The following is a 21,211-nucleotide window of genomic DNA, read 5'->3' as shown; positions in this document are numbered from 1 at the left end:
AGTTTTTGGCCCCTCTGAGGTACTGCTTGAGCAGAGGATGAGAGAAGAGGGGAGGTTCTGTGTTATAATGAGTTGAAATGGCTGAGGCGTGGATTTTAATGTAGGAAAAAGACAGGCCCTTGAGAAGCATCTCAGTTAAGTATTGTAAAATCTGACATAAATTGGGCGCTGCTGTGCTCATTCCTTGAGATTGGTTCGAAGCACAGAATCTTTTCCATTTGTCAGCATAAGATTTTCTAGTACTAGGTCTTCTCACCTCCAAGATGACCTCTATCACAGGTTTGCTGAGGGATGCTAAGGGTGAATTTAAGTGATTAGCCAAGCTGCAAGGTTCAGTGTAGGGAGCTGAGGGTGCAGAATCTGGTTCTCCTGCTGAGACAGTAAGGAAGGAAGGTGTCTGAGGCAGGTGCCATGGAGATATTGTGACACACTGCGCAGGAGCGGGTACCAGTGTTGGCGCGGCCAGTCTGGAGCAATCAAAATCATTCTTGGTTTGTCCTGTTTGACTTTTAACAGAACTTTGCAGAGTAGAGGCAGAGAGGGAAAGGCGTAGACTAGGTTCATAGGTTGGTACTGGGCTATCTGCCTGAAGGCATATATTAGCCCAGCCACGTTGTGCGGTATTCACCGCCCCTTTAGTAGTTCCCTAGACCCTTGTACTAGCAGCTAGTACCCTTGGCCCCTATCTAGTAGTGCTGTTGGTGTGATCCCCGGTGTGAACTTTCTGTTACCCATCCACTCATCAAGGATCCTCTTGAAGAGTGATAGTGAGGGGCTCTGTCTTATGTAGATCGGGACCCTGTTCCATAGTAAGGGAAGTCTCTGCGAAGGGAATCTATCCCTCCGGCATGTTCTATTCATTGTTGTGTTGAGGTTTATATCCCTAGAGCGTGTAGCTCGAGTAGATTTGGTTTTGCTAAGATGGAGCATGCTCAACAATTCTGGGTTGGACATGGTTCTGTACGTTAGACAGAGATAGCCTCTGAGAAAGCGGTATGCAACAGAGAACAGTCTTAGCTTTTTCAATCGTGCTGCATAGAGCAACTGTTTGAGGCCAGTAATCCTCTTGGTTAGGTACCTCTGTGGTCTCTCCAGCTGAGATGTCTAGCCAGGTACATTCCAATTGGTGCATTGTACTCAATAATGGGTCTGATGAGGGAAGAGTAGAGGGGCACCATTGCATCCTTAGATCTTGATGCGAACCCTTTCGTGATCAGATGCATCACATAGAAGGATTTTCTAACCACTTTGGCAACATGGTTATCAAAGGAAAGCTGACTATCTACTTGGGTCCTTAGGATCTTGATGCGAACCCTTTCATGATCAGATGGGTCACACAGAAGGATTTTCTAACTGCTTTGGCAACATGGTTATCAAAGGAAAGCTGACTATCTACTTGGGTCCCTAGATCCCTTATTTCTTCTTCAGATTTCAGGGGATTGCCTCCTATGTTGTAGTTTGCGGGTACCCTGTTTTTTCCAAAGGGGATTACTACGCATTTTTTTGCATTTAGCTTGAGACCATGGCTTTGACACCATGCATCAGTCTTATTTAGGCCCTTCTGGAGGATCTCCATGTCGGCCGGAGACTCTATTATAGCACCCAGTTTGCAGTCGTCCGCAAACTTAGTCAGCCACAGCCCTTCCGTGCTTGCCTGTACTTCTGAGAAGTATATGCCAAACAGGAGGGGCCCCAGGACAGAGCCCTGAGGCACACCACTCATTACTGGTCTGTATTCGGACATAGATCCCACTACTCTTACTTTATGGGATCTGTCTGAGAGCCAGTTTGCAATCCATCTTGTGACGTAAGGGTTTATGCCCATGCTGGTGAGCTTATCAATACCTGAATGGGGAATGGTGTCAAATGCTTTAGCAAAGTCAAGGTAAGCCGTGTGTACCTCCTTTCCCTTATCTATAGCCTGAGTGACTGTCTCAAAGAAATCCACCAGGTTCAGTAGGCATGATCTGCCCTTGAAGCCGAACTGTGTGGGGTCCAGCGACTGGAGGTTCCCAATCTCTCCATTTGGGTTCCATAATGATTTGCTCCATAGCCTTACAGAGCAGACTGGTCAGGCGTATTGGTCGGTAGTTCCCAGGGTCAGTTGTCACCCCACCCTTGTGTAGCGGGACCACCGTTGCTGTGCGCCATTCTATGGGCACATATCCTGTGGAGACCGATAAGTTTTTTCCAGCTGAAGGACAGAGCATCCACTTTCCAGGCTTTTTTGTGGGGAGTCCTTGTGCAAAATTTGTCCAACTGGTAGTTCCGGGGGGGGGGGCAAATAGATCTATGTCTGGGCTCCCCCATCTGCTTGTCAACATGTTGAAAATCCGTGGTTCCAGTCTCCGCTCATGTGGGTCCATGAGATTTCTGCTTAGTCCATCTGCCAGTGTATTTAATTTTCCTGGCAGGAATTGAGCTTTTAGGTGCACTTGGTAGCTCAAGGCCATGTTCCACAATGCCATGGCTAGTCTGCAGAGGGGGTAGGAATGTGTACTCCCCTGCTTGTTTATGTACCACATAACCATAGTGTTGTCCGTCTTTACCATTAGTTGTCCTGGAAGAATGTAGTCCTTGAAGGCTGTCAGAGCATTCTGTACAGCCAACATTTCTTTTTGATTGATATGTAGGTGCAATTGATTTGGGTTCCATTTGCCCTGAATGCACTTCCCTGCCAAGTGAGCCCCCCATGCATAGTCTGATGTGTCTGTAGTTAGGGTTTGGGCAGCAGGGGGTAGCATGAATGGTACTCCCTTGTTTTTGTGGCAGGCCTCTGCCTACCATAGGAACTCCAGGCGTAGGCAAGGTATGATAGGAATCATTGTTTTCAGGCTTTGACAATGTTGACTCCATAGACTTTTTAAGTACCACTGATGTTTCCTCATATGCAGTCTTGCATATGGAATTAGAAGAATGCAGGAGGCCATGAACCCCAAGGGTTGGAGTATTTGGCTTGCAGATAGCAGGGTTTTTGTGGCCACTTGTTTGAAGTAAGTTACCAAATGAATTTGCTTTTCTGGTGTGAGGAAAGCCATCTAGGCAGTCGTATTCAAGCTTGCACCCAGGAATGTAATCTGCTGAGAGGGTACCAGTTGTGATTTCTTTTCATTTATGGTGTACCCTAGACAAGTTGGAACTCTTTTTACAAATGCCAGATGATTTATTAGTATTGCCTGGTTTTCTGCCTGAATTAGACAATCGTCCAGGTATGGATATATCTGAATATTTCTTTGCCTGCAAAATGCAATTACTGGAGACAGGCACTTTGTGAATACTCTGGGTGCAGTCGACAAGCCAAAGGGCAGTGCAGAGAACTGATAATGCAAACAGCCTGCTTTGAACTTTGGTATCTTCTGCAAGATTCCCTGACTGGGACATGTAGATAAGCTTCTTTTAAATCTAGAGCTGCCAACCTGGAATCTTTGCCTAGTATAGGAAGTAACTGGGGAAGAGTCAGCATCTTTAATTTTGGAGTGTCCAGAAAGGTGTTTAGAGTAGACAGGTCCAGAATTGGACACCATGACTTGTCTTTTCTGGGTACCAGGAAAAGCCTGGAATAAAAACCTTGTCCCTTTTCCTCTTCTGGTACCGGTTGAAAAGCCCCCATGTTTAAGAGGGAAAGTATTTGTTTCTGAGCCTCTGCCCACTGATTTGGGGGCAGGTCTGGCCACCTGTTTAGTGTTGGCAACGTGTGAAAATGAAATCTGTATCCTTGGGACAGTACATTTAAAACCCATTTGTCCTGGGTTATGAATTCCCAGTTTCTTGCATGGAAAGCAATCTTTCCCCCCAAAAGAACGGCTAAAAGGTAAGTGCTTGGTAATTTTAAAGGAAAGTCATTGAGACTGTTTACCATAGGGGGGTGTCTTGTTATTTCCAGATTTGGTAGTGGAGGCCCCCCATTGCTTAGGTCTGATAGTCCCCTGGGACTGAAACCTGGTGCTTTTGGTGTATCTGGATTTGGCTTGAGAGGAGCTGGAAAGGACCAATTCTTGGGAGGCAAGTGTCTACTAAATCTTGGAGGTTGAACTTGTACGAAATCTTTTACAGTTTGTGTAGATTTAGCTTTATCTTCCATCTTTTTTTTAAAAATCTTTTACAGTTTGTGTAGATTTAGCTTTATCTTCCATCTTTTTTTTAAAATTCTTCAGCCTTACTGGCAAACAGGCGGTCCAGATTTAAAGGAGCATCCAACAATTTTGCTTTAACATGATCAGGCAGAGATTGCTCCTTAAGCCAAGCATGCCTTCTAAGCACAGACCCAGTAACAGCAGCCCTGCAAGAGGCCTCTAAAGAAACAAAACCACATTGCAAAGTATGTTTTCCAACTTGTTCCACAGAATGCAATAAAATCCTGTAAATCTTTATTTTCCACACAGTCAGAAATCAAAATCATTTTCTGTTTAAGCAGTCCAATAATATGCTGTTGATATTTTAACATATAAAATTGGCAGTTTAAAGCCCTGATACCAAAGGCTGCAGAAGTATAAACCTTTTTACCCAATCTATCCAGCGCCCTGGAGTCTCTATCAGAAGGGGTAGGATTTTTAGCAGTAGAAACCTTAATGCTCTTAAGGCCCTTGATAAATGGTTTCAGGATCTGTAACAGGATTTTTGAAAAGGAACTTGTGGGTCTCAGGAACCCAGTAGTATCAGTCTGGTTTACAAGGAGCTGGAGGCAAGTTATCAGGGGCCATACTGGAGTCCGTAAACACATCAACAATGTCTAGTACAGGAGGTATAGCCAAAGGCCTATGCTGAGGTAAAAGAAGAAAATTCCTAAGCCTCTTCTTTGAATCAGAGAAATCCTGACTTTCCCAGTGGAAATGCTTCCGAAGACATGTAAAGTTTCACCAAAAGAGAAATCCTCAGGGGGGGGAAGCAGAGGGAATGGAATCCTCTGCATCAGAATCCTCATAAGTAGGTATGGACAAATCCAGGTCATTAGAAGAGTCAGAAGAAACAGAATCCTTATCAGAAGATTCATAGTCAAGCTCAGGCCTAGGCCTCTTAGAAGGGGGGGGGGTGACTACCCCTGATTAGAGTAATTAGATCTTCAGCCATTTTGATCATTTGTTTTTTAGGCATGGGGGCCTGAACATGTGGCCTGGGCGTAATTTTTTTCAGCACAGATCGAGATTTTAGGCCTTAGTATTGAAGGTGGAGTTGGTTTGATATGCAAGTCTGTAGACCTGAATACACCCTCAGAAGCTGGTGCCTGCACAGCTGCTCCAGACCCATCTAGGGTAGAGACATCCGTGGGTTCCATAGTTAAAGTACCTCGCGGCATACCAGACTCCGAATAGGTCTCAGTAGAGGTCTACGAGTCAAAAGTAGCAGGTATTAGGGGCTGCGAAAGTGCCTCACTGAGTACCGGCGAACTGGCGACTGGCTTAGGAGAAGCGTTGTTGGCAGTTTTGGACCTCAACACACTGTCTCTCTGTCTTTATCTTTGAATTTTTTCAAAATTCTGGTAGTCGGACGGCTAACAGACGTTATTTCAGAATAATTAAACAGAGAACCCAAATATTTAGTGGCAAAAATGTACCAACGAAGGATAGTGCGCTAATTAAGTAAAGCACAAAACCGACAGCAAGGTACATCGTGGTCAGGGCCTAAGCAAGGAATGCAGTACAGATGAAAATCTTTATGAGGTATTTGCTTTCCACAAGTAATGCAATTATTAACTTTTAATGACATTGGTAAGGAGCAAGAAAAAGTTTCCCCAACAGGTTACATAGCTTTAAGTTGAAGACTTCAGTTCCGAAACTCGAAAATGAAAATTTCAGGAGTCTGCCGACCGGCACTTGTCAACTGCTTCTGCTTCGGGCAACGCACGGCAAGAAAGACTGAGGTAATAACGTCGGCTGCATGTTTTATACCTCTGCCGACCTGACGTCATGGAAGAAGGGACAGCAACTGACACAGGACCCAAGACTTTGTTAATCAGGCCGACAGAGGGCAACCTGCCAGCAGATTACCCAAATGTAATGACTGCAACAGTGAAAAGTACAGTTGTGTACACCTACCATAAATGTAGATGTTCGAGTGTCTTCACTGTTGCAGTCATAACTGTAGGGTGTTCCTGCCGGCAGGCAGCCCGAGGTCGGCCAGAATTCCAAAGTCTGGGTCCGGCGTCGGCTGTACCAGCAAGTACCCTGATGTCAGAACGCAGAGGTATAAAGCAGTCAGCCGACGCCATCTTCTCCAGCCTTTCTTGCCCTAGATGTCAGCAGCCCCCAGTAAACCAAAAGGTGTCCAAAAAGGAAACACAAATACACCACAAAAGAAGTGGAAGAGGGAGCAAACAAGAATAAGAGGGGATAGGTGGGAGGGAAACACCGACTGCAACAGTGAAGACACTCGAACATCTACATTTATGGTAGGTGTACACAACTGTACTATGTTCTTCGTGTTTCACTGTTGCAGTCATAACTGTAGGGTGGAATCCCAAAGCAGTGAAAGAGGGAGGAGGCTATGCAGAAGTAGGGGCAGCAAGAAGGCCCTGCAAAACAGCAGAGGAAAAGCCTGCCCTAGACGTAGAATACAGAGGGAGATTATAGTGCTTGGAAAAAGTATGCACTGAACTCAAAGTGGCAGCTTCCAAAATATCTTTGGTAGGAACTCCTCTGAGAAAAGCTGCTGAAGTGGCAGTTGCTCTAGTAGAATGACTCCTCACAGTACCTGGAATCTGTTTCCCATAGTGAGAGTAACAAAACCTTATTCCATGAGCAATCCATTTGGAAATGGTTTGTTTAGAAATAGCCTTACCTAGAGAACTGGAGGCATAAGAGATAAGCAATTGATCAGATTTTCTGAAATCTTTAGTTTTGTCCAGGTAACATCGTAGCTGTCTGTGTACGTCCAATGAATGTAAAATCCTTTCTCCTTTATTTTGAAGATTAGGAAAGAAGGTAGGAAGGTGAATAGTCTGATTTAGAGCCACTTTCGAAATCACCTTAGGCATAAATGTAGGATTGGTCCTCAAGGAAACTCTGTCTTGGTGGAAAATAATATATGGTTCCACAGCCATGAGAGCTTGCAACTCCGAAACCCTTCTGGCAGAAGTCAATGCTAACAAAATAGCTGTCTTCCAGGATAAGAACTTGATATCTGAAGCCGCAGCAGGCTCAAAAGGAGGCAAAGTAAGTTTCTCCAAGACATAATTAAGATCCCAAGCAGGAACAGGAGGAGTTCTGGGAGGCCTTAAATTCTTAGCCCCTCTCAAAAATTGTCTCACCAACTGGTGAGAAAAAATGGCAGGATCAGTGTTGAAATGAGATAGCAGAAGCATGAATTTTGATGGATGAAAAGGAGAGGCCTTTAAGCAAAAGGTCGGAGAGGTAAAGTAAAATTGAGGAAATATCAGGCACAAAAGGGTTAGAACCTCGGTCCTGCATCCAAATACAAAATCTTTTCCATTTACAGGCATAAGATTTCCTAGTGCTAGGTCGTCTAGCTTCTAAAAGAACATCCAAAACTTGTTTGGGGAGAGCAGAAGGAATCAAAGGCCCTTGAAGAGCCAAGCTGCCAGACATAGGGTCTTGAGTTGAGGGTGTAGCATCTGACCCTGATGCTGGGACAGAAGAGAAGGGTTCAGAGGTAGAATCCAAGGAGGTTCCAAGAACAGGTGTTTTAAGGTTGGATACCAAAACTGCCGAGGCCAATTTGGAGCCATCAGAATAATTATCTTGGGCTTGTCCTGTTTTATTTTCAGTAATACTCGAGGAAGAAGAGGAAGAGGAGGGAAGGCATATCCCGAAAGGTTCCTCCAGCTGAATGACAGGGCATCCACTTTCCAAGCTGTTTTGTGGAAGGACCTGGTGCAAGAGAGAGGCAGCTGATGATTGAGATGGGATGCAAACAGATCTATCTGAGGACAACCTCAAACTGCAGTAATCTTGCTGAATACGCTGGGGTCCAGCATCCATTCGTGAGGATCCAAAAGGTTTCTGCTTAGGCTGTCTGCTAACAGATTCTGTTTTCCTGGAATGAATTGAGCTTGAAGATGCAGATTCAGATTTAAAGCCGTGTCCCATAACTTCATGGCTAGTCTGCAGAGGGGGTAAGAATGAGAGCCCCCTTGCTTGTTTATGTACCACATGACTGTGGTATTGTCTGTACGAATCAGAAGAGGCCCCGGATTTAGATGTTTTGGAAGGCTAGAAGAGCATTTTGAACTGCCAACATTTCCTTCAAGTTGATGTGCCAGGCTAGATGCTTCTTTGTCCAAGAACCCTGCTGGCAAAGATTTTGAAAATGAGCTCCCAAGCATAATCCGATCGTCCGTGGTTATGGTCTGAGAAGGTTGAGGCAGACGGAAGGGATTCCCTTTGTTTAAAGCACAAGCCCTGGACCACCAAAGGAACTCCTTCTGGAGGCAGGGAATCAGTGGAATCACTGTGTCCAGACTGTGGTAATGCTGTGACCATACACTCTTTAGGTACCATTGAAGTTTTCTCATGTGAAGCCTTGCATTTGGAATCAACAGAATGCAAGAAGCCATGTAGCCCAATGCCTGCAGGAACTTCCTTGCAGTGAGCTGAGTTAAAGTAGCCAAGGTTTTGAAAATTGAGGCCAGCTGTAATTGTTTTTTCTGAAGTGAGGAAGGCCCTTTGCAAGTTTGTGTCTAGAAAAGCTCCCAAAAAGATAATTTGCTGAGAGGGGATCAAATGTGACTTTTCTGTGTTCACTGAAAATCCCAGTATAAGGAGAAGACGTTGAACAAAATGCAGATGCTGAAGTAAAAGGTCTTTGCTGTCCGCCTGAATCAGGCAGTCGTCCACGTAGGGGTAAATTTGAATCCCTTGGAGTCTGCAATAAGCTACTACTGGAGCCAGGCACTTGGTAAAGACTCTGGGCGCAGTAGATAAACCAAAGGGCAGTACAGAGAATTGAAAGTGCCTCAAACCTGCCTTGAACCTGAGGTATTTCCTGCGTTCCTGCCTGATGGGAATGTGTAGGTAGGCTTCTTTCAAGTCCAATGTCACCATCCAGGCATCCTGGGAGAGCATTGGAAGAAGTTGTTGTAAAGTAAGCATCTTGAATTTTGGAATTTCCAGGAAGGTGTTTAATACCGAAAGGTCCAGAATCGGTCTCCATGAATTTTGCTTTCTTGGAACCAGAAATAGTCTTGAGTAAAAATCTTTTCCCATCTCTGAAAGTGGAACAGGCTCTATGGCTCTCATGGCCAATAAGGCGTCCACTTGATTTAAGGCCTCTGACCACTGATGTTTTGGCAGATCTGGCCAGACCTTGGCAGAGTATGAAAGTGGAATTTGTAACCTCTTAAAATCACTTCTAAAACCCATTTGTCCTGGGTAATCTGAGTCCAATTTTGGTAGAAAAGAGAAAGTTTTCCTCAGAGAGGGGCTTCCAGGCAAAGAGGACCTGTAGCCCAGCAGAGGGAGTCATTGGGTCTGCTTCCTTTGTGATTGAGATCTGTCTTCACCCCTTCTAGGGGATGAAGCAGTCCATTGTCTGGACCTGTAAGAGGCCTGTGCCTGAGCTCGACCTCTGGGGCGTCTATATCTTCCCCTTTGAGGCCTGTCAGACGTGGGAAAGGACCAATTTTTGGAGGGCCAATTCCTGGAAAATCTAGGAGGCTGAACCTGTAAGAAATCTTTCACAGTCTGCATAGATTTTGCTTTTTCTTCTATCTTTTTAATAACCTCCTCAGCCTTGGATCCAAATAAAACATCATGCTGAACAGGGGCATCTAACAGTTTAGCCTTAACCTGGCTCAGGTAAATTCTGCTCACGAAGCCAAGCATGTCTCCTGATAACAGTACCAGAGACTGCGGCCCTGCAAGAAGCTTCCAAGGCATCAAAACCACAATGTAAACTATGTTTGCTAACTTGTTCAGTTGCATGCAATACATCCTGTAATTCCTTGTCCTCTGCACATGCAGGAAAGGTAGAAAGCCTTTGCTTTAAAACAGACAAAAGAAATTGCTGATACTTGAACATGTGAAACTGGCAATTTAAAGCTCTAATAGAAAGAGTAGCAGAAGTATAAACCTTTTTGCCCCACCTGTCCAAGGCACGAGAATCCTTTTCAGAGGGAATAGGATTTTTAGATGAAGCGGCCTTAGCAGCCTTAGAACCCTGAGAAATAGTTTCAGGATCTGCAGAAGGGTTCTTAAATAAGAATTGATGGGAATCAGGGACTCTGTAAAATCTATCAGGCTTAGAAGGTGCAGGCGGCAAGGAATCAGGATTCAGGTTAGCTTCAGAGAAAGCATCATCCACAATATCAAGTACAGGAGGAATAGCCAAAGGCCTGTGTTGAGGGAGAAGAAATTACCTAAGTCTCTTCTTGGAAGCAGAGTAATCCTGACCTTCCCAATGAAAATGCTCTCTCATCTCATGTAAGGTTTCCCCAAAAGAGAAATCTTCAGGGGGAGAAGCAGAGGGTATAGAGTCCTCTGCATCAGAATCCTCATAAGGAGGAAAAGAATAATCCTGTTCAGAAGAAGAGACAGAAGACACAGAAGCCTGATCAGAGGAATCATAAGGTATATCCTGTCTAGGCCTTTTTTCAGGAGGAGGGTGAGAACCCCTAATCATAGTAAGCAAATCCTCAGCCATCCGTAGTAATTGCTTCTGGGTCTTAGGAGCTGTGTCCGAAGCAGCTTGAGAAGAAATTAGAAGTTATGTACTCACCATAACGTTCCATCTGAGTAGGTGTATTCATTTGTCTGCAACCTGTGGGTTATGGATCCAATATCGGATCCGAACCGGCATGGTTTACCAGCTATGGATCCAAGCTCTCAGCTCATCCCCTCACCCATAATGCCCTGCTCTACCCTCATGACCTCAGATTGAGTTTGCCAAAAGCAAGAACACCCTGAAAAGGGTAAGACATCATATGCAGGAAACTGAAAGGCCAGGGGGATAGGAGGGCGGGATGGTTGCAGACAAATGAATACACCTACTCAGATGGAACGTTATGGTGAGTACATAACTTCTAAATCTGAAGTAGGAGATTCATTTGTCTGCAACCTGTGGGACAGAGTCCCCAGCTACCTGAATCTTGGGCGGCCATCATGGAAGGATATTCCGGAGCACCGCGGAGCCAAAGGATGCTCTACCCCTAGATGCAAGATCCAACTTGTAGTGGGAAATAAAAGTATGAGATGAAGCCCACGTGGCTGCTGCACAAATATCATCTAGAGGAATCCTAGCCTTAAAGGCTGCCGAGGTAAAGACTGACCGGGTTGAATGGGCATGTACACCCTCCGGTGCGGGCCTTCGAAGCTTGATAAGCCAATAAGATACATTGTGAAATCCAGCGAGATAATGAGACTTTAGAAATTGGTTTGCCCAAATTAAATTTAGCAAAGGAAATGAACAACTGGTCGGATTGCCTATGACCAGCCGTCCTGTTTAGATAAAATCTAAGTTGCCTGTGAACATCTAAGGAGTGAAGCTTGTATTCTCCTTTGTTTTCATATTTAGGAAAGAAGACAGGGAGGTTAATGGATTGATTAATGTTTGCTTCAGAAGCTACCTTAGGAAGAAAGGACGGGTTGGTCCTGAGGTAAACACGGTCCGGATGAAAGACCAAGTAAGGAGGTTTAGCTGATAATGCTTGAAGCTCTGAAACTCTCTTGGCCGAAGTAATGGCTACTAAGAAGGCGGTCTTGAAAGATAAGAATTTCAGATCTACCGTAGCCGGGTTCGAAGGCGGTCAAGGCCTGGAGAACTAAGGAAAGGTCCCAAGGAGGAACCGCTTGCTTTACAGGGGGCCTGAGAAGAAAAGTACCTTTAAGGAAAATCTTACACAACTTGGCGACATCAGTGGATTGAAGTCATGATGAATGTGATAATGGATAATTGCCGCAAGTTGTACTTTGACTGTGGAACGGCTGGCACCATCATTAAAAAGAGTGGTTAAGAAATCAAGCACCAAAGGAGAGGAACTGTGAAGGGTTTAGGCCTTGCCGCTCCGCCCACGAGAACCGTTTCCACTTGCTGCGGTAGACTTTTCTAGTGGATGGCTTATGAGCTGCCACCAGGATGGCCTTAACAGGGGACGAAATACCGGGAGTCCTGATCAAGAGTGGAACTGGAGCAGCCAAGCGGTCAGCTTCAGGTTGTTCAGGTTCGGAGGAGATAAGTGGGATGGATGAGATATCAGATCCGGAATGGGATCTAGAATCCAAGGAGGATTCACAGAGTGAGACCTTAGGAAGGGGAACCAGATCTGTAGAGGCCAAAACGGAGCAATGAGAATCATTCTGCACCCCAACCGAGAGGCTTTCTGAAGAACTTGGAGCATCAGAGGCAAGGGGGGATAAGCATAAAGACCACCGGGTGGCCAAGCATGCACCAGAGCGTCTCTTGGGGAACCTCCGGGAGGAGGTATCAGAGCGAAAAAACTGTCGCACTTGGTGTTTGAGGGAGAGGCAAAAAGATCGCAACAAGGAGTTCCCCACCGTGCGAATATGCGTTCCGCTACCTGAGTATTGAGAGACCACTCGTAAGGGGTGAGAATGGTGCAACTGAGTTTGTCCGCCAGGATGTTGGACCGACCCGGAATATGCGTTGCTATGAGAAAGCGGTTGGTGGAGATTGCCCATTCCCAAACTCTCATGGCTTCTCGACAAAGAGGGTAAGACCTGGTTCCTCCTTGCTTGTTGATATACCAGACAACCGACATGTCCGATTGAATCGCAATTGTTCCCAAAGGAAGAAAGGCCTGAAGTGCTAGCAACGCTAAGAGCACTGCTCTCATCTCTAGAACGTTGATATGCAGTAAGGTCTCTGAATCGTTCCACGTGCCTTGGACGGTCCGGCCTGCAAAATGCCCCCCCACCCGAGGCGGGAGGCGTCCGTGGTCACCGTGGCGAGAGGGGGAGAAGCACAAAATGGGCGGCCTCCGTGGAGATCTGGAGAGTGTAGCCACCACAGGAGGGACCGCTTGCAAGCCTTGCTGATCGCAATGGGATGATGCATAGGAAGAGCAAGATACGACCACTGGACTAGGAGTGTCCATTGGAGGATGCACATATTGAACCTGGCGAGAGGAAGAAGCGCTATAGCAGCCGCCATGGATCCTAGAGCCCTCAGGACCAACTCCGCCGGAACTGAGCTTGAGTGGAGAATGGCCCGCACCTGGAGTTGCAGATTTTGAACTCTGTCCGCAGTGAGGAAGGCTATTAATCTCCTTGTGTCTAACCTGGCACCTATAAAATCTATGAACTGCGTGGGTGCTAGGTTGGATTTTTTTGTGTTTATTGTGATGCCCAGACGGGGAGCAAGATGGAGAAATGAGTCTCGCGCCAATAGTAGTAGATGCCTTGTTGGGGCGGTGAGGAGCCAGTCGTCCAGGTAGGGAAAGACTTGTACCCCCTGAAGCCTCAGGTGGGCCGCTAACACTGCTAATACTTTGGTGAACACCCTGGGGGCTGTGGTGAGACCAAAGGGAAGGACCCGGAACTGGTAGTGACTGGCTCCCAGCCGGAAGCGGAGAAACCTCCTGGAGCACCTGTCCATTAGTATGTGGTAGTACGCATCCTTGAGGTCTATGGAGCACATCCAGTGATTTTCTCCCAGAAGGGGGAGAATAGACTGCAACGTGACCATTCGGAACTTCTCCTTGGGAACTGCCAGGTTCAAGAGTGAAAGGTCTAAAATTGGTCTTAGATCCCCGTCTTTTTGGCACTAAAAGAACCTGGAGTAGAACCCTGATCCGATCTGGTCTGGGGGGGGGGGGGGCTGGATGGCTCTTTTCTTTAGCAGATGGCCAATCTCTGCCAAAGTGGCCTCCCACTGACCGGGTGGAACGTCGGGGAGGGACTTCAATTTTGGCAAATGAAGAAAGGGTATACGGTATCCTCTGGATATGATCTGGAGGACCCAGCGGTCTGATGTTATGGACTCCCATGCCGCTAGGTGCTCAGCGTCCCCGACTGCCTCCAGAGTGGAGCAGCCGGGCAACCCCTCAGGGCTGCTGCACGGGCCGTTCAGAGAAGGGTTCTCTGGACCCGGAATTCCTGGGAGCCCCTCTGCCCCTAGGGCGGCGTCCTCCTCTGCCACAGAAGGACTGGTTGTCCGGAGCAGACTGAGATGGCTGCGACTTCCGGAACCACATCTTCTTCTGTCCCTTTTGGTTCCTAGAATAGGGCCTCTGGGGAGCAGAGAAGCAGATTCCGACGGCAGACAGCGTCTTCCCGTCCTTCTCGCTCTGGGTCAAAGTGTCGCGAACAGTTTTGCCAAAGAGGGCAGAACCATCGAAGGCGTTAGCAAATGACGCCTTGAAGGGCTCTGAGAAATCGCAATGACGGAGCCAGGCCTGACGTCTAGTAACTAGGCCTGCCCCTGCGGCTCTAGCGGCACCTTCCGTAGCATGGGAGAGTAGCCGCATAGTGGTATTGGTGACTGACCTGAGAGTGGCCATGCGGGTGGAGTGCAGCACTTTGTCCTCCTCCGACATGGACTCTGGGGGGGATGCAGCGTATTCTTTAATAAGATTGCGCTGCATCCTAATCACGTGTGCCAGATAGTTCAGCGCCCTTACAGAGAAGGCCGCTGAACTAAACATCCGCTTCCCCAAGCGGTCCATCATCCGAGACTCCTTGCTCGGGGGATGGACTGAGGGACTCTCCTGAGCAAGTTCCCTCTTGGTGGCCGCCGCCGTCAACATGGCATCTACCGGAAGCCCCTTACTCCAATGGGCACGGTCAGCCGGGGGACTGAGAATACGGTCGGGCCTTTTAGGGATTGGCTCCACGGTGTCCGGTTCCTTCCACGCCCTGGTGGTAATGAGGTCCACCAGGGGTCGGCAGGAGGGACACCCAAGAGGTAGACGGGCCCACTTCAAATGCCTCCAAGAACACGGACTCGTCCGAGGAAGACTTGGGGGCAGACCACCCCCCCTTATGCGGAGCATTTCCATGATGTCTCCAAATGAGACATCCTCGGGGGATGACCGTGGGGAGCCTTCCCCTTCCTCCAAATCCGTGTCTTCTGTGAGAGACTCGGGGGAGTCAATGTGCCTCCTTTTGCACGTATGTTTGCGGGGAACATCCTCCGGGGGGCTGTCGGAGGACTCCTCGCAAACAGTAACCTGTTCCAGGGGAACAGCTTGGGGCACAGGAGCGGGCTGTCCCAAGGGCCGGATGGTGGAAGCCTGGCCCAGTACAGAGGGAGCGCGGGACGGAGCCGAAGCAAGTGCCGGGGGTCCGGAGACCCTCAACAAGGCCCTCTCCACTACATCAAAAGCCGAAGGGGAGCCGACCTCGACCAAAGGATCCGACAATCGGCTCCCCCTCGGATCCGAGGAGTGTATCGGAGCCGGCGCCGAAGCGCTCGGATCTGAAGGGACAGTGCGCTCCGACACAGACGGCGCCGAAGGAGCACTGATCCCCCCGGATCCGAAACTCGGATCCAGGCTCCGAAAGGTCGGATCCGAAGCACTAGAGGGCAGGGTCGGATCCGAAGTACCAAGTACTATCGGCGCCGACCCACCCCCGGCTCCGAAGCTGCTGGGCTCAACTGCTTCGAACCCGGGTAGCGGGTCGGAGAAGGAGCAATTGGCTTGAAAAAAGGGGTCGAGCTGCCCAGAGGGAGGCAAGAGCACTCCCATCTGCATCTGGGCCTGGATGAACCTTCTCATCATCCGGTCCAGATCAGCGTCTGACAGGCTATAAGTTGATCTCGACGAGGCTACAGAGGTAGGCCTTGAGTGCCTCCTCGATTGCCTCGACAGAGATCGGGTCTCCTCCTCCTCAGGTCCCGTTGAAAAACACACTGGAGACCGGAGCCGAGGAGGGGGAGAGCCAGCAGACAAGGAGGCCGGAGGAGAAGCCCGCTTGGCTGGCGGGGCCGAAACAGAGGTCTCGGCCCGCCGCTTATGGTACTTCTCCCTCCGGTCCTTCTTTCTAGCTTCCCTCTCCTCCGAACCACTACAGGGAGGTTGAGTCCCAGGAGGAGGAGGGGGAGCTGGAGAGGAGACAACCATAGAAACGGTTACCCCCGAAGGAGCGGAGGCCGGAGCCGAGTCCGGTGGCAAAAGACCCGCCAAGACAAGCTTGGACCTCCGCTCCTTCAATGCCCTGGGGTTGAACCCTGCACAAATGGAACATCCAGAAGTGAGGTGTTCAACCCCAAGGCATCTAACACACAGAGTATGGCCATCAGCCGGGGAAAGCTTATGGCCACACTCGGAGCACTTGGAGAACACAGCTTTGGGTTGTTCAGACATCCCAAATGCAAAAAAGTTACTTAAACTAGAGTTAAAGCAAAGTAACAAAACCACTCAACAGGCCCAAACACACACTACGCTACCAGCGAGGGGAGGGATAAGTAAAATTAAATTTTAAAACATTAAAAGTATAATTAAGAAATAGGGAAACCTACACTTCCACACAACTTTCACACAAAACTTCAAAAATTAGCACTTTAAAGACTACAAAACTGCACTTAGCTGAAGAGCTTAGGAACACAATCTGGTCACCAGCACGGCAAACGAGATCTGAGGTCATGAGGGTAGAGCAGGGCATTATGGGTGAGGGGAGGAGCTGAGAGCTTGGATCCATAGCTGGTAAACCATGCCAGTTCGGATCCGATATCGGATCCATAACCCACAGGTTGCAGACAAATGAATCTCCTACTTCAGATCCCTTGGTTTAACAGGAGTCTTTGACTTTGCCTTTGTAGAAATAGTGATATGAGAAGGCCTGAAAACCCGCTCAGAAGCCAGTACCTGCACAGCGGTTCCGGACCCATCTGAAGGAGCGACGTCCGAAGGTCCTGCAGCAGATAAAATACTAGGCCTAGATGGCTCCCCATGGGAATCCGTGTCGGCCATCGGTTCCGAAGTGGCGGACGACAGGGGCTGCAAAAGCGCCTCACTGACGACTGCCGAACCCCTGGCTCTGGCTGCAAAGTATCCTGTTTGGACCTCGGAGGCCTATCCTTGTCCTTGCATTTCTTTTGAATTCCGGTTGTCGGTAAGGTATCCGACGACATCCTGTAATTGAATCGTCTACCGAAATAATTCAAGGCCCAATCGTACCTACGCTTGATAGTGCGAGAATTAAACCTGGCACAGAACCGACAGCAAGAAACAGGGCCTAGGCAAGCTAGACAGTAAGAGTGGAAATCTTTATGAGGTATTTGTTTTCCGCACGATATACAATTATTAACTTTTTCTGACATCGGAGGAGCAAGAAAAAGATTCCCCAACGGGGTACTTAGCTTGAGAAGAGAAGTAAAAACTTCGAACCGAAGACAATCAAAGCACGTTGTCCTGAATGCGCCAACCAACTATCGAGATGCTTTCCACCGTACGGCAAGAAAGACTGGAGAAGATGGCGTCGGCTGACTGCTTTATACCTCTGCGTTCTGACGTCGGGGTACTTGCTGGTACAGCCAACGCCGGACCCAGACTTTGGAATTCTGGCCGACCTCGGGCTGCCTGCCGGCAGGAACACCCTACAGTTATGACTGCAACAGTGAAACACGAAGAACATCATGAAGAACATCCAAACCTGACGAGGCAATAAGGATTCACCTTGCACCCCAGTCGGCAAGCCTTCTGCAGAAACTTCAGAATGAGTGGTAATGGGGGATAAGCGTACAAGAGCGAGGGAAGCCAAGCATGGACTAGAGTGTCTTGGGGGGGGGGGGTCCCCCTGGTGAGGGAATTACAGCGAAGAACTCATTGCATTTCATGTTGGAAGGAGATGCGAAGAGATCGCAGCAAGGCTGTCCCCACGCAAGGAAGATCTCCTCCGCTATAGACTGCTTCAGAGACCACTCGTATGGCATTAGAATAGCCCAACTCAATTTGTCCACTAAAATGTTGGAGCGTCCTGGGATGTGCGTTGCAATCAGAAACAGACTGGTGGAGATCGCCCACTCCCAAACTCTCATGGCCTCGCGACTCGTAAGATCTGGTTCCACCTTGTTTGTTGATGTACCAGACAACCGACACATTGTCTGACTGAATTGCAATAGTCCCCAGAGGAAGAACAGTACGGAAGGCCTGCAACACTGAAAGCACTGTTCTCATCTCCAGAAAACTGATGTGCAATCTGGTCTCGATCTGGGGCCACTTGCCTTGGACCGTCCTCCCCAGATAATGCCCCCCCCCCACCCGAGCTGGGAGGCGTCCTTGGTCACTGTGGCTTGGGCTGTGGATGGAACAAAGGGGTGTCCCGCTACAAATCTCCGAGACTGGACCCACCAGAGAAGTGACACCCTGCAGGCTCTGCTGATGTGAATTGGGTATTTCATGGGGAGATCCAGCCAAGACCACTGTACGGCTAGAGTCCATTGTAAAACTCGCATGTGAAGACGCGTACAGGGGAGGATAAAAAGTGCTGCAGCCATAGAGCCCAAGGCTCTAAGAATGGCTGCCACCTCTGGCAACCTGGGGCCAAGAATCAGTGATACATGAGCCCTTAGACTCTGGACCCTGTCTGGAGTTAGGAAGACTTTCTACTGAAGACTATCCAGCCGTGCTCTGATAAAGTCCAAGATCTGTACAAGATTCAAGAGTGACATGGGAACACTGACCTAATCCCCAACAGGGCTGCAAGATGCAGGAAGTCGTCTCTGGCTTGGCAAAGAAGATGCTTGGTGGAAGCAGTGAGGAGCCAATTGTCTAGGTAAGGGAATACCTGAATCCCCTGAAGCCTCAGGTGAGCCGCTACGACTGCCATTACCTTGGTAAACACTCTGGGGGCTGTGGTGAGACCGAAGGGTAGGGCTCGGAACTGGAAATGACTGTCTCCCAGTCGGAAGCGAAGGAATCTCCTGGAGCTCCTGTGAATCTTGATATGGTAGTAAGCATCCTGGAGGTCTATCGAGCACATCCAGTCGCATTCTCGAAGATAAGGTAGAATGGACTGCAGGGTGACCATCTGGAATTTCTGTTTGTCGACAGCCAGGTTTAAGGTTGACGGGTCCAAAATGGGTCTGAGGTTCCTAGTCTTTTTTGGCACTAAAAAGAACCTGGAGTAAACGCCTGACCTGGACTGATCGGGGGGACCGGATCGATGGCTCGTTTGTGAAGCAGCTTGGAAACATCTAGTGCTGATGTCTCCCTTAGTGCGGATGGAATATCTGGGAGGCGTTTTGGTTGGACTGGAGGGGCAACAAATGGGATGGTGTAACCTCTAGATATTATTTGAAGCAACCAACGATCTGCAGTTATGGACTCCCATGCCATTGGGTGCAATGATAATCTTCCCCTGACTGCCTCCAGAGCAGGACAGTCGGGCAACCCCTCAAGGCTGCTGTGCGGGCCTGTCCAAGAAGGGCTCCCTAGACCCAAAGTTCCTCGGACCCCCTTCTGCCTCTGGGCCGGCGTCTGTCATGTCCCCCCTCTGCCTCTAAGGGACGAGTTGTCTTGAGAGTCCCGAAAAAACTGCGATTTTCCGAACCACTTCTTCTTTTGCCCTCTCTGATTCCTGGAGAAGGACCTTTGAGGGCTAGAGAAGCGGATTCCAATGGCAGACAAAGTCTTCCCGTCTTTCTCACTCTGGACAAGGGTGTCACGTATGGTCTTCCCAAAGAGAGAAGAACCATCGAAAGGAGCATTCGCAAAAGACGCCTTGAAGGGGTCTGCAAACTGACACAGTCTGAGCCAAGCGTGTCGCCTCATAGCAACGCCAGTCCCAGCTGCCCTAGCTGCTCCTTCCATAGCATGAGAAAGGAGGTGCATGGACGTGTTTGACACTGATTTCAGAGTAGACATCTTTGCAGAGAACAGACACTTATCCTCCTGCGACAGAGAGACTGGGGGCGACTCAGCTAACTCCGTGACTAGTTCTCAATGCAGTCGTATAATATGTTCAGCGCTCAGTAAATCCAAAAAGACCAAATCGAAGGCACGAAACACCAGCAAAGGTTCCACAGTTTAATGACTGAAAATATAAGACAAAAAATATTCCATCCACAAAGATTAACGCTCTTAGCTAAAAAAATTGCATTCAGCGCTCAGATGGAAAACATAGCTGAAGAACACACTCGCTTCCCAAATCGATCCACCGTCCTGGATTCCTTATCTGGAGGGTGAACCGAGGAACTCTCCCGAGACAGTTCCCTCTTGGTGGCTGCTGCAACCACCATTGCGTCCACAGGGGATTCCTTATACCATGCTCGTCTGTCAGAGGGTGGAGACAGAATTTTGTCCATGCACTTGGGTATCTGCTCTATGGTGTCAGGCTCCTTCCATGCTCGCATGGTGATAAGATCTACTAAAGGATCCGCCAGCAGGGACACCCAAGAAGTAGATGGGCCCGTGCCAAAAGCCTCCAGGAACACGGATTCAGCCGTAAAAGGTTTTGGGTTGACCAACCTCCCTCTGGTGGATGATCTCCATGTCGTCTCCAAAGGGGACATCTTCAGGAGGTGACCTGGGGGAACCTTCTTCATCTAAATCAGGGTCTTCGGTAAGGGACTCAGGGGAGTCCAAGTGCCTCCTTTTGCACATGTGCTTACAATGACTCTCCTCAATGGGACTCTCTGAAGAGGTCTTGTGAGCCACGGGGGGTTCCCTCCAGGGGAACCGCCTGGGGCTCCTCTGGCACGGGCTGTCCCTGAGACAAGATGAAGGGAGTCATAACCGAATCCAAGGAAATAGGCTGGGGTCTTGATCCTTGGGAGAGAACTCTCTCCACCACGTTGAATGCCGATGAAGAGCGCACCTCCTTAGAGCTCAACAAGGAGGAAGCTCTCCCTGGGTCTGTCATGAGGATCAGAGCAGAGGCAAGGGTAGCCGGAGCTCCAAAGGAACGGCTTGGATCTGACAAGGTCGGAGCCGAAGTCACATCGATTCCCTCTGGTCTGACTCCCCATCCTTGGCCTCGAGAGCTGCTCAGATCCGAGCTAGTCAGATCTGAGGAACTCAAGGTAATCACCGGAGTCGAGGTTGGAGGAACCATCAGCGCGAAATCCCCAGCTCCGAAGATCCTCAGATCCATATACCCCAAAACTGCAGGCCGGATCAGGAAAGAAGAAATCTGTTGAAAGAATAGCATGGAGGTCCCCCTCCAGAAGGAGAGGGGCCTGGCAAGACTCCCATTTGGATTTGGGTCCAAATGAATCTCCTCATCATCCTGTTCATATCCATTTCAGAAAGACTCAGAGTAGAGCGCAAGGAAATGACAGACTCGAATCTGGCTGGTTGCTGGGAGGATCCAGAGGAAGACCTTGGCTCTGTAGGCTGTGTCGGATCTGGGGAAAATCTGGG

At 48.7% G+C, this 21,211-nt stretch overlaps 1 protein-coding gene across 2 annotated transcripts in view; it reads right to left on the bottom strand.

Moving 5' to 3' along the window:
- The window catches only part of ACADL (acyl-CoA dehydrogenase long chain), a 603,582-nt gene that overhangs the window by 376,712 nt on the left and 205,659 nt on the right, over positions 1-21,211 (bottom strand). The window lies entirely within an intron of this gene.

Source organism: Protopterus annectens, chromosome 6.part1 (genome assembly GCF_019279795.1).
Source record: "Protopterus annectens isolate FY-2018-M chromosome 6.part1, PAN1.0, whole genome shotgun sequence".
Classification (NCBI taxonomy): domain Eukaryota; kingdom Metazoa; phylum Chordata; order Ceratodontiformes; family Protopteridae; genus Protopterus; species Protopterus annectens.
Note: the sequence above shows the minus strand (reverse complement) of the source record. Positions and strands in the feature narration are given on the sequence as shown.